We start from the raw sequence: 13,309 nt of genomic DNA, 5'->3' as shown, positions 1-13,309 counted from the left end.
GCTGAACTGGGCCCCGCCGTCTCAAGAACCGCTGAACTGGGCCCTTCAAGGCAAGAACCGCTGAACTGGGCCCCGCCGTCTCAAGAACCGCTGAACTGGGCCCTTCAAGGCAAGAACCGCTGAACTGGGCCCTTCAAGGCAAGAACCACTGAACTGGGCCCTTCAAGGCAAGAACCGCTGAACTGGGCCCTTCAAGGCAAGAACCGCTGAACTGGGCCCTTCAAGGCAAGAACCGCTGAACTGGGCCCCGCCGTCTCAAGAACCGCTGAACTGGGCCCTTCAAGGCAAGAACCGCTGAACTGGGCCCTTCAAGGCAAGAACCGCTGAACTGGGCCCCGCCGTCTCAAGAACCGCTGAACTGGGCCCTTCAAGGCAAGAACCGCTGAACTGGGCCCCGCCATCTCAAGAACCGCTGAACTGGGCCCTTCAAGGCAAGAACCGCTGAACGGGGCCCCGCCGTCTCAAGAACCGCTGAACTGGGCCCTTCAAGGCAAGAACCGCTGAACTGGGCCCTTCAAGGCAAGAACCGCTGAACTGGGCCCTTCAAGGCAAGAACCGCTGAACTGGGCCCTTCAAGGCAAGAACCGCTGAACTGGGCCCTTCAAGGCAAGAACCGCTGAACTGGGCCCTTCAAGGCAAGAACCGCTGAACTGGGCCCCGCCGTCTCAAGAACCGCTGAACTGGGCCCTTCAAGGCAAGAACCGCTGAACTGGGCCCCGCCGTCTCAAGAACCGCTGAACTGGGCCCTTCAAGGCAAGAACCGCTGAACTGGGCCCTTCAAGGCAAGAACCGCTGAACTGGGCCCTTCAAGGCAAGAACCGCTGAACTGGGCCCTTCAAGGCAAGAACCGCTGAACTGGGCCCTTCAAGACAAGAACCGCTGAACTGGGCCCTTCAAGGCAAGAACCGCTGAACTGGGCCCTTCAAGGCAAGAACCGCTGAACTGGGCCCCGCCGTCTCAAGAACCGCTGAACTGGGCCCTTCAAGGCAAGAACCGCTGAACTGGGCCCCGCCGTCTCAAGAACCGCTGAACTGGGCCCTTCAAGGCAAGAACCGCTGAACTGGGCCCTTCAAGGCAAGAACCGCTGAACTGGGCCCTTCAAGGCAAGAACCGCTGAACTGGGCCCTTCAAGGCAAGAACCGCTGAACTGGGCCCTTCAAGGCAAGAACCGCTGAACTGGGCCCCGCCGTCTCAAGAACCGCTGAACTGGGCCCTTCAAGGCAAGAACCGCTGAACTGGGCCCTTCAAGGCAAGAACCGCTGAACTGGGCCCCGCCGTCTCAAGAACCGCTGAACTGGGCCCTTCAAGGCAAGAACCGCTGAACTGGGCCCCGCCGTCTCAAGAACCGCTGAACTGGGCCCTTCAAGGCAAGAACCGCTGAACTGGGCCCCGCCGTCTCAAGAACCGCTGAACTGGGCCCTTCAAGGCAAGAACCGCTGAACTGGGCCCTTCAAGGCAAGAACCGCTGAACTGGGCCCTTCAAGGCAAGAACCGCTGAACTGGGCCCTTCAAGGCAAGAACCGCTGAACTGGGCCCTTCAAGGCAAGAACCGCTGAACTGGGCCCTTCAAGGCAAGAACCGCTGAACTGGGCCCCGCCGTCTCAAGAACCGCTGAACTGGGCCCTTCAAGGCAAGAACCGCTGAACTGGGCCCTTCAAGGCAAGAACCGCTGAACTGGGCCCTTCAAGGCAAGAACCGCTGAACTGGGCCCTTCAAGGCAAGAACCGCTGAACTGGGCCCTTCAAGGCAAGAACCGCTGAACTGGGCCCCGCCGTCTCAAGAACCGCTGAACTGGGCCCTTCAAGGCAAGAACCGCTGGCCCTTTGGCAGACGTGGCAGGGCAGGATCTATCTCGGGCAGGGCTGCAGGATGTCCTCTGGCCAACTTGCCTCCTCCAGTGGCAGTGGGGTCTGTTATGGACTGTTTGGACTGTGGCTTTGCTCTCCCCAGGATGGCCCAGTGGGCAGGCCACCCACTGTATGGACTGTATGGACTGTGGCTTTGCTCTCTTCAGGATGGCCCAGTGGGCAGGCCACCCACTGTATGGACTGTATGGACTGTGGCTTTGCTCTCCCCAGGATGGCCCAGTGGGCAGGCCACCCACTGTATGGACTGTTTGGACTGTGGCTTTGCTCTCCCCAGGATGGCCCAGTGGGCAGGCCACCCACTGTATGGACTGTATGGACTGTGGCTTTGCTCTCCCCAGGATGGCCCAGTGGGCAGGCCACCCACTGTATGGACTGTTTGGACTGTGGCTTTGCTCTCCCCAGGATGGCCCAGTGGGCAGGCCACCCACTGTATGGACTGTATGGACTGTGGCTTTGCTCTCCCCAGGATGGCCCAGTGGGCAGGCCACCCACTGTATGGACTGTTTGGACTGTGGCTTTGCTCTCCCCAGGATGGCCCAGTGGTCATGGAGTCCCCTCGTGGATCTGGCGTCGTGTACTCAAGTGGCTGAGGTGCCCCCCCTTCCCTTCCCCCTGAGGTGCCTGTCCTATTTTCTTTCTGATGCCCCTGCAGTGTTCTCTCCGTGGAGTTCTTGTTGTGGGACTGGGCCTTGCCCCTTTGCACAGGACCCCTGTGATCCACGGACAGTGGTTGGACTACATTTAGTAGCTGTATATATTTTGTACATAGTTTATTTATTTATTGGGATTAATGGCGTACATATTTCAATATATCTGCCCGTTTCTGATCTCTTCTTTTGGTCTTTGCATTATTTCGGAGGGGGGTGGTTTGTGGGTTGTGACAGTGATCTGTGGGAATGCATTGATGTGTGTGTTGTAGTGGGTGTGGGTGGGTGGGTGTGTGCCGGTAATCTTTTCCCTCCCCTGTGTCGTAGGTGCAGTACTCACCGATGTCTTCCGCGCCGCCGGGCGTGCTCCTGGTATATGAGGAGGAATAGGAGTGCGGGGATGACCTGTAACTCTGGCTCCATACTGCCGGAATCTCGCGTGGAGTGCGTAGAGGTGAGCTTTTTCCCGTTCGTAGTCTGTTTCCGCCGTGTTCTTATCGGCGGTGCTCCCGCCCCGGAAAAGGTGGCAGATTGGTGGGTCGTAATAGGGTGGGCGGTACTTTGTCTGCCGCCGGGCTGTTGGCGGGAACCGCCGCGCTGTTTGTTTGTACCGCTGTGGCGGTCGGAGTGTTAAGTTGGCGGGCTGTGTTGGCGGTTCCCGCCAGGGTCAGAATGCCATTTTTAATACCGCCGATCTGTTCGCGGTCCGACCGCCGCCTCTCCGCCGACCGCCAAGGTCAGAATGAGGGCCTTAGTCACCTACAAACGAAAGTACTGTCATCCTGAGACCCGCAGTCTTGCTCAGAGCAAGAGTCCAAACTACGACAGCGTCCTGAAGAAACTCTGGAGAAAACAGATCTCAGCTGCAAGACTCATGCTCGAGCTCCCCAGAAGGGCCCACATCATCCCCATCTCAAGAGACAACAGTGGCTTCCAATTCAGAAGAGATGCCAGTTCAAGATGCTGACCCACACCTACAAGGCCCTGCAGAATGAAGGACCAGCATACATCAACAAATGTCTGATCTTCCACCATCCAATAAGACACCTCCAATCAGCTTCCCTCTTCTTTGCAGACACCCCACGGATCCTTCAAGCCAACAGCGGTGGATGTCCTTCTCGCACCTGGCAGCCAAGGCCTGGAACAACCCCTGCACCTCAGGACTGCACCATCACTCCAGTGAGTAAGAAGAGATCTAAAGGCCTGGATGTTGAGATGATCATACCTCCACGCAGCAGCATACAGCTCTAGCACCTCAAGACACTCACAGGTGATCTACTGCGCTCTATAAATGTTTGATTGATTGATTGATTGATTGTTTGAAAACATCCTTTTCAACGTGTAAAATATCAAACAATACTTCCTCTCTTGTATACAACAAATAAGGACACTAAAACATTTTCTTAAATACTAGTAAAAAGGCATTAAAGGCCTGGGAGCAAGCAGTGGAATTGGTTACCAATGGAGTGGCTATAGCCAAAGTAGAACAAGTAACACATCCAATAAGGGAGCCCACTTTGACTTGATCATGACAAGACAAAAAGCAAAATCCACCATAAAGGAATCCATTTTTTCCAGTTTGAAAAACCTTTATTCGTCGTTATAAGAAACATGATATTAACAAAAAGAAAACCAATCAGCAGCAACCGAGCAGGGCAAGATACATATTCAGCTCAACAGTCCACAGTACAATATAATTGTCAAAACAAACACTTGAGCAGAGTTCACAATACAGTATGCAGTCAGGTGTATTAAACCAATGCAGGGACATACAGCACAGCCCCACCCAAACTAAATCCCAGATCCCAAGGACACTCAACGAAGCCCCCTCCTTAGCCTCCTCCACCTGGCTTATGTATTTGTGACAGATCAACCCCAAACTCTAAATCAATGGGCAGTTTATCATCAGTTTGAACTCGACGCACATAAGTCTCCTCAGCCACTGCCCATTCTGAAACATCTCTGACCCACAGCTGCTCCGAACCAAGTGATGGCAACACGCTGGTGTGGTAAAACAGGTGCTAGTTGCATGAAAGGAACAGGCATCCGTTGTTTCTTGGGGAGTGCAAGAAGTCCAAGCAGGCGCAATCGTGGCGAGATCTCACAGGTCAAGGGCGCAGCCATGTTTAAGCGAGCCAGCACCCCTTTCCAAAAATCTCAAATACTGCCACATTCCCATGCAAGGTGCATAAATTCAGCCCCTCCTGCGCAGACTTGGGACAAGAAGAGTCCTATTCCGCATTGCTTTTACTTAATCTCACCGGCATCACTTATGTCTGATGCATACAATTAAAATGAACCAATCGAAAGTATACATTACTGGACACAGTCTTAAGCAATTCAAGAACCCTAACCCAGTCTTAATCTGAGAGCAGCATCCTCAAATCCGTCTCCCAAGCACCCCGTACCCTCAGGGAGCCTCGAACTGTGCCCGTCTGCAGCACCTTATAAATCAAATAAATGTACACGTATTGCTTGACAGCATCAAAAAGAATCATGTGGCCAATTCTGTTCATCGACCTCCAGCTGGCTCCTCAATTCCTCCAGTTTAGTCCAATTCATCCTCCATCTGTACTGGAAAGTACCCCACCTATAGACTTACAAGATTGTGCTGATATATCCGAACAAAGAGAGGGTTGATTATCTCCATGTTGAACCTGATTTGATTGTCAGTGACCCAATTTCTGCACCACCTAGAGATGAAGATAGACCTAGTGAAGGTACAGTCCCCTTCGATGGGCTGTCCTTTTTAGACCATCATCAGGAGCACATGGACTGTCAGTCTTTGACTTGGATTCAGCAGACATCTGTTACCACTTTGATCCTACCTGTGGCTTGCTTAGTCGGGGACATTGCTCCTTTGTGGATAACAGTGCCAACTACGCAGACGCATGGGTACTACCTTCTTGCCCACTTGCCACCAGCTCCTGTCCTGTAAGAGCTGCCACAACCCCCATCATCATCATCATCATCTCACAGGTGACCCAGAGCTCTTATTTGGTACCATCAAAGCATATTTATTACCTTGTGAAATATTTTTAGATAAATTTGATTACTAAATGTTGTGTGCCCAACGAAAATGACACAGGATTCACATTCTTTTCTTCGTATTTCCTTGGGTGACATTGTTTTTCCAGGACTCTTTACACATAGGATATCAATGCAGTGACGCAGCTGTTTGATGACCTCCATTCTCGTGCAGCATTTGAAGCCAATGACCTCTTCCTTGACACTGATAATTATCAAGAGATGTACTATTTTCATTGTTATGACCACCCTTACGTTTATCATTTCAGCGATCAACGCAAAAGCCCTTAGGGGAACATTTCCAAATACCATTTATTGACAGTCTGTAGGGTTAAAAGAAAAATATGTGTATTTCGATTTTTTTTATTTGCAGGATCCTGAAATACTGTTCACTGTCCCGGGGACTTGCCATGAAGCAATGTATGCACAGCAGTTTCTTGAATCTTTTCTCAATGGGAACATTGTCACTTACCATTAGCCAACATGCCAAAAGCATTTTAAAAAATTGTATATTTCAATACTGACCATAGACATAATTCCAGTGCAAATTATTTATCAGAATTCTGAAGTGTTGTTGGAAATTGGGTTACTGGTTGACGGGGTGAAACCTTACTCAATCTGCAACCTCAATTTCTGTCAGGGTAAAGTCACAAGCAAATCCCAACTTAACCCGTGCTTACCCCTATGGTAGCTTGGCACAAAAGCAGTCAGGTTTAACCTGAAGGCAAGGTGTAAAGTATTTATGCAGCACTTCAAACAGTAACAGAGTGAAAACACAACACAAACATTTAGAAACAAAGAGCAAAACTTAGTAAATTATTTGTGATCAAAACGGTAAAAATCCAATCAGTAAAACCAGAGATATGCAATTTGAAAGATTTGAATGAAAATAGTGCCTAGAAGCACAAACCACAAAACTGTGGTTATCTGGCCACGCTGGATTGGGACAAATTCACAGTTTCAGACCAACCGCGATGGAGCATGGGGGAGATACAGGGAACAAGTTAGGCCAGCTGAAAAAATACCTTAAATTCTGATTGCTGAGAATTGTGAGATCCCATGTCAAAGATGTGTCATGCAGCGGCGGTCCCGAGGAGCTGCAAGACAGCTATGCAAAGCCCTGTATAGTCATCAAGAAGGCCATTGATGAGGGGCTTGCGATGCAAAGTCTTGCGTTGAAGATGCATCACACACCGGCGGTTCCAAGGAGACTGTGGTCTGTAATGTGAGGTCTGGCATTGGGGGTGCGTCACCCTACGGCAGTTCTGAAGTGGAGCTGCAAGGAGATGCATTGTGTTGCATTGGTTCTAACCACAGTTGGGCTAGCAGAGCACCTTCATTCTCACTTCCAAGGTCCCATGATTGTAGTGGAACCAGAGCAGACTAAGTCCAGGTGCTGGGTTCAAGGTGGGTGGAGCCTTTTCTATCCCTGAGACTCTGATCAAAATGCCAACCACCTATCCCTTGGGATCTTGGAGTCACTCTGGTGGTCCTGGGATAAAGATGAAAGCATGGTCCTTTCTTTCAGGCAGCAGGGCAGCATGATAGCAGTGCAACAGAGTAGCAGGCCTTCTGAGTCTTCCACAGTTCCAGGGGTGTACTTAAGCATTGAACCTGAGGGTCCATTATTTATGCCTGGTGTCCACTTTGAATTAGGAGAAGGGCTTGGAGTTTTCCACCCCCAGAGGTGTTTGGAATGCCCTGTCTCCCTGTCCTGGTCTGATGGGCCACCCTATGCAGGATGGGAGGGAGGAGCTGACACACCTGAAATGCTGTGTCCATTCCCCACACAAATGGCTGAATATCCCACCTTTGTGAGTCTGGCGCCAGGGTAGGAAAGATAAGGAGTCTGTGCAGTTTAAAGCAATCTCTTTGAACTCTCCCCCACTTCAAATCCACCACTGGGTATAAGAATTGGACGTCTGACCCTACCACTTCAGTACACTTCTGGAACCATGGGAAATGTTGCCAGGAAGGAGCACTACTGTGCTGCTGAAAGGACTGCCAATCTGCTGGAATGCTGCCCTGAATGACTGCTGCCTGTTGTGCTGACCTTCTGCCTTATTGTCTGGCTGAGAAAGATTAGACCTGCAGCCTGTACCCTGTACCACCAGAGTGACTCAAAGGGCTAGTCTCTTGTAACCAGCATTTGGACTCTGCAACTGTGAGTTCTAACTTGCCAAGTGGTACCACCCCATTGCTGGACCTTTGGAAGTGGGCCTGAAGGTGCTCTGTCACCCCATCTGTGGATTCAGCAGAACAAACGCATCTCCTGTGCTCAACGATGCAACCCCAAGCAAAACTGAAGCATTGCCTATGCAGAAAGGATTCTACCAGCGCAAGGACTTTGCTTCAGCCTCACAAAACTTATTGGAACTGCTGCAGCACAATACATTTCCAACACAGGCCATCACATCACAAATCTCTAACTGACAGGATTCTCGCCGACGACGCAGGACCTCCCATCACAGATTCGCAACCCTTGAGAACCGACTCATCGCCTCAGCTGCTTGACGCATTCTTGAGGGACCTCGCCACACTCCGCAACCAGGATTTAAGGTAATGTTGTTCAGCAGGTCTAACTGGGTCCCTGCAGCCAGCCCAGGCTCCATTGAGGTCAGCCTGAACTTGTGGCTTTGTTCCGGATATCCACAATTGGCACATTCTGCTTTTTGTTGCTATTCTTAGTACAGTCTTTAAAACTGTATATTTCCAGTTGTACTGGATGGATTTTTGTTGTTTTGGTTGTGTTTTATTTATTAAAATCTACTCTATTTTTCTAAATCTGGTGTGTGATCCTTTTGTGGTGTGTTTTCCTTGTGCTGCTATTTGAATTGTTGCACAAATACTTTACACATTACCTCTAAGTTAAGCCTCTCAGGTAAGCCTGACTGCTCTGTGCCAAGCTACCAAAGGGTTGAGCACAGATTAATTTGGGGTTTGCTTGTGACTTCACCCTGACAAGGATTGTGGTTGCTGCTTTAGTAGGGTTTCACCTCACGCAATCAGTAACCTAAATTCTGACAATAATGTAATGCTTCTGTTTGTTATTAGTAGTTACATTGGTTCCCCTATGTTCTATGTGTCACATATGTATATTAGCAAGGTCAACTATTACTAACTGCTTGTTAAGATATGACACCAGTGGATACGCCCTATATGTGAAGATGTATATACTGTTCTTACCACACGGCATGATCGCGAGAACTCCTTCACAGCAACCCCAGTGGGAACTGATACAAGTAGGGCGCAATACTCTCTCTTTAGGTAGAGAGCACTGATCTGACCAATATCTCCAAGGATATGTAGCATCCCACCACACATAGTGGGTACAAACAGTGGGTTGTGTTAGACTTGGTTTCGGGTATGGGTTTTTTGTGATTTATCTCTTCTAATGGCAGATTTTCTAGTACCAACCATTGTGTCTGAATCTTGATGGAACTATATGCTAATGGGTGAATAGTCTGCAAAAAATGACTATATAGATATATTACTACAAGAAGCCTTTAGTGCATCAATGTAGTTGTTTCCCTGTGTGTGTTAATATGGGGTATAGGCTGAGAGGATCTCACCCACAACCTGCTAAGCCTTTGGCAGGACTTATTGTCCCTTCCAATATGAGCCCTTCTTCAGATAGGACAATATGTCGTGGGACATGTCAAGGGACACTTGTCCATTTGCTCCGCTCCACAAGGCAAGCAGGAGTACCTTCACCCCAGGCAGTTTAGTTCACTACCTGGAGAGAAAGAGTCATCTACTTAGGTCCTGAGCTGGAACACTGAGTTGGAAGCTGTGGACCATGGTACAGAAGGCAGTCAGGGCAGGAGAAGGATGTGCTCTCTGGCGTGCTCTGTGTGCGCAAACACACTCACGCGTGCGCTCGCTTTTGTATAATGTTAGCCACTGCACTCTCATGATAATTCTTCCCATACTGTGGGCATCCGTGACTTGATGGTGACCACCACTGGCATGACAGGGCCAAGACGTCCATGGGCTACTGTTGACATCCATGACATAAGGATGCCCAATCTTGGTATAAATAATAGTGGTAAGCCGTGCATGTTGAGGGCATCCCTAGCGTAAGGTGGTGATATGTGGGCATGCAATGCAGATTATACCGGGGGTGGTTGCAGTACCTGTGACAGTGTGAAAAAAACGTATATTGCAAGACAAAATAGTATTTGGTGTGGAAATGGTCACTTTTTGCTTTGTGGCATTGGGTATCTTTTTTCCAAAATGAAAAGCTTCCATTCGATAGAAAAATGTGTATATTTTCATAATTTGAAAACTACATGGCAGGACAGAATTATTTCATTTCCAAACCTATTTTTAAACCTGACAGCTGAGTGACAATCGCTTCTGCCGTCTGAGACGCCCCCTTACCTGATGTGTGCATGATTCGAGCCGAAACCTGTAATTCTCCATGACCTGAGCGACTGGATTGCTGTGTACATCTGTAGAACCTGTAGCTCTGCTGTCAAAGGGTTAAGAATGTGACATGTCCATATTTTATGTCGTTCCCTCCGGCCCCATTCCAAAGAAATTCTCAGTCCTGAGGATGCAACTTTCTATATGACAGCTGCTTAACATATGCGAATTCGTTTTATACCTGCTTAAATTGCTGCTAAAGACTTTGCATTATTGCACATTAACATGCATTTAACCCTACTGCCATCTTGAATTTCAACTTTGCACACTACACATTTAGCTTGACATCCAGAAATTGTAGCCTCATTTTGAAGCTGATTTTGTGATATCAGCTTTTCTACCAGCCTAGTTCTCTACTTCACGGGGTCTTTTCACATTCATTCCATAAGAAGAGTCAGGCACCTGCTCCTTATGGTGTTTTTTAAGTTTCGACTTTATCGCGTTATTTCATCTGCTTGCTGCACTACGGGAAATGTATAGAAGCAGGTAAAACTGTATAGAACTTGGCAGCATGTGATCCGACGGTTCACACCACGAAGCACTGGTCCGCTGACACTGCAAGTCACGCCAAGAATGAACATGATGCCTGCTGGCTGGTTATACAGTCATTTGTTGTAGAATTCTAGGAGCTTTCCAGAGCGCTTCCATTCTTTCAGGCCTTACAAATGTCTGAGACTCCCCTTCGAAGCGACAGGTTAGGAAGATGAAAGGAAGTGAACTGTAGACGTGGGAAGGGTGCTATCAAAAATGATACGGCGTGGGAGATTCCTTTTTGCGAACTACATTTGTCACCTGTGACTTTTTAGATATTGTTTGGAAATTGTAATGAAAAGTACAAAACATCCCAACCATTTTCTCAAAATATTTCTTGGGTCAGGAGAAAATCCAAAACCCCTGTAGAAGGTGAGACATGCTTGGAAAATCATGAAAATATTAGATTTCATGTGTACTCTTTCGGAACCAATACCGAAATACGTTTATGTTGAAATAATGATTTAAAATGTTTTTTCAGTCAACTTTTTTCCAAAATGTGCTATTTAGGGCCGATGTTTAGGTCCGACCATTTACAAAAATAACCAGCCGAGTGTCTTCATAGATCTACTTGTATTTGAAAGAAGTTAAGTATTCATGCGAAAAAAATAAGTATTAACCCCCAGCACCCAGAAGACAGAGAATGATTTATTGTTAGATAAAGTCTTGCCGATGCATAACTGCAGGACATGACTTCGGTGCGCTAGACTCCTCAAACTGTGCGCAGCATAAGCAAAGGTATCAGGCCGAAAAAAGGGTGAAACTCCCAGCTCCGTAGAAGTCGGAGGATGTTCAGTTTCATGTTTACGGGATCGATTTATCTGTGTAGGCACCAGGGCGGGGCCTATGCCCAGGGCGCTGACCTCCAGATGGGCGCTGGAGCGCCCTGCAGCAGTAGTCCTATGACAGGTCTAAAGAGGGGGGTGTTTAAACGCTTTTTCTTAAGGTTTCTGGTGCCCTTGACTTCATTTCGTGTGTTTTCTTTTGATGGTGCTCCTTCATCTTGCTGCCCTCGCCTACTCCTGCCAATGTGCAGTTCCTAGACACAGAGGATGCGTGCGAGGGGGCGCCAAATTCGGTTTCGCCAGAGTGCTCTCTGAGCAAAGACCTGTTCTGGTGGGCATCAGTTTTCAGTGAGGGGGAGAGAAGATAGATGTATGAATGGATCTCAAATCCTGAAATGTCAGTTTCTCACATTAGAATTCCCCTGAAAAATTCGAACTGTGGAGACCTGTTTTTTTAGGAATTTCCCTGTAATCTCAGTTCCTGTGACAGTTAACATTTCACTGCACTAAGGATTTCCAGATATCGTGGCATGTGTTTTAGAAACTGCTCTGTGGTGGTTGGTGTGTTGTCATCAAATGGGAGGTATTGTAGAAACTGCTGGGTAATCCCAGCACCTGCGAAGTGGGGGCGCATCCGAAAGTACGTGCTTTAGGAGTTGTTTGGTAATCCCAGCACCTTGGACGTGGGGCCTCATTTTGGTGTTTTAGTGGCTGTTTGGTAATCCCAGCGTCTTTTTTAGAAGATATTTGGTAATCCCAGCGCCTGAGGTTTGGGGTCTGTCTGGAGGTGGGTGTTTTAGAAGCTGTTTGGTAATCCCTGTGTTTGGGACATAGATCCCATCAGTAGGTCGGTGTTTTAGAACCTTCTTGGTAACCCCTGCCTCTTGTGGGTCTCATCTGCAGGTCGGTGTTTTAGGAGCTTCTTGGTAATCCCAGCGCCTGGGTCATGAGGGTCTCATCTGCAGGTCGGTGTTTTAGGAGCTGCTTGGTAATCCCAGAGTCTAGGTCATGAGGGTCTCATCAACGGGTCGGTGTTTTAGGGGCTGTTTGGTAATCCCAGCGCCTGGGCGTGGGTGCATCTGCAGCCCCGGGCACACTGCCATCTGATGGGCCCTTAGAGTCGGGGCGCAGGAAGCTCTGCTCCCCCGGCGAGGTCCAGCTGCCACCTGGAAAAGTTTGTTCAGATGCTGCCGAGCCCACCTCTTCCCGCCACTCTAATCCCGCCCTGGCAGTGCACTCCCGGGCAGGCGGGCATCGCCTTTTGCAATTAAAGTGGAATTAGGAGAGGGCGTTAAACTCGCCACCTATCAAAGCGGGGCTTTGTGTTTTAAGTGTTCCTGTCCTGATATTACGTTCCTGTTCCTCTTGTAACTCGAGTCTCCCGCCGGTCAGTCACCTCGAGATATGACTGCAGCTGTGGCGACGGGGAGCGGGGGAACCCTACGGATGGGGTCGACTTGTACGGGTGGTGGGTGTGGGGGGGCGATCAAACACCTCACACATGCAGCGAGTGGGCCGAAACACTTGAAAAAGATGAAGAAATATATACAAATTCCTGTTTGGTTCTAGTAGGTTAAAAAATCATTGTTTAACTGCCGTTTGCATGATGCCTACGCGCAACCTTCAAGGTACATCTTGGAATGGTGGTAGGGCCTATACTGCGTGTCATCCTACACACACTGTTAAATAATAACGCGTGTAAAATACAACAATATTTCTAGGCACAGTAAGGTGTCGGTGAGCGTTGTGATGCAAAAATCACGCTGTTTGTTCGCTGGCGGGGCTGCCTCCGCTGTTCATCATTCCGACAACATGAGCGGCATCGAATTAGATAAGTAACTGTCCCCAGTAAATACAGTATTACTACCATATCTTAGTAAGAGGCACGCCGGTGTGCCAGCGAGTTACAAAAAGATGTTATTGTCTGACAGGCAATTTCAGATAAGATGAGTGAAGTATTAATCGTAATAATACTCGCTGGACGCAGCAGTACTCGAGGGCCCAAGAGTGGAGCAGCGAGTCT

This window comes from Pleurodeles waltl, chromosome 4_2 (genome assembly GCF_031143425.1).
Source record: "Pleurodeles waltl isolate 20211129_DDA chromosome 4_2, aPleWal1.hap1.20221129, whole genome shotgun sequence".
NCBI classification, from domain to species: domain Eukaryota; kingdom Metazoa; phylum Chordata; class Amphibia; order Caudata; family Salamandridae; genus Pleurodeles; species Pleurodeles waltl.
This window is presented reverse-complemented; position numbering follows the sequence as displayed.